The following is a 503-nucleotide window of genomic DNA, read 5'->3' as shown; positions in this document are numbered from 1 at the left end:
AGATTTGCCACATATCTCACAATGGAACAGTTTATCTCTAGTGTGTAATATTTTGTGTGTTGTAAAATCACTGATATTGACAAAATATTTCCCACATATTTCACAATGGAACTGTTTTTCCTTCTTGTGTATTTCTCTGTGTGTGATGACCTCCTCTTCTGAAGGGAATGTCTTCCTACAAATCTCACAGAAATATTCAGCAACATTTTTCTCTGCAACTTTCTCACCTCCGTCTGTCTCTCTAACTGTATCTACATTGTTAACAACAGTTGCGTTAGACGTGTCCAAGTGATCAACATTCTCCATATTAATTCTTCAAGAACTGCTTAAAAGCTGAGAAATGCCTGTGAGTTAATCTATTATGGTCCAGTTTCTTGTCCAAGATATCACTGATCTCTGGTTACATGACTGGAAAATATGCAAGGAAGATATATTTTCTATACAGCACAAGAATGCTTCTTGCTGACTGGGCCTGCTCTAAGGGGCACACACATTGTTGTAGA

The 503-nt window shown here is 37.4% G+C and overlaps 1 protein-coding gene across 1 annotated transcript in view; it reads right to left on the bottom strand.

Moving 5' to 3' along the window:
• The window catches only part of LOC106883534 (zinc finger protein ZFP2), an 11,273-nt gene that overhangs the window by 2,282 nt on the left and 8,488 nt on the right, over positions 1–503 (bottom strand). The window lies entirely within an intron of this gene.

This window comes from Octopus bimaculoides, chromosome 28 (assembly GCF_001194135.2).
Source record: "Octopus bimaculoides isolate UCB-OBI-ISO-001 chromosome 28, ASM119413v2, whole genome shotgun sequence".
In the NCBI taxonomy this organism is placed as follows: Eukaryota; Metazoa; Mollusca; class Cephalopoda; order Octopoda; family Octopodidae; genus Octopus; species Octopus bimaculoides.
The sequence above is the reverse complement of the archived record's forward strand: the minus strand, read 5'-3'. Positions and strand labels throughout refer to the sequence as shown.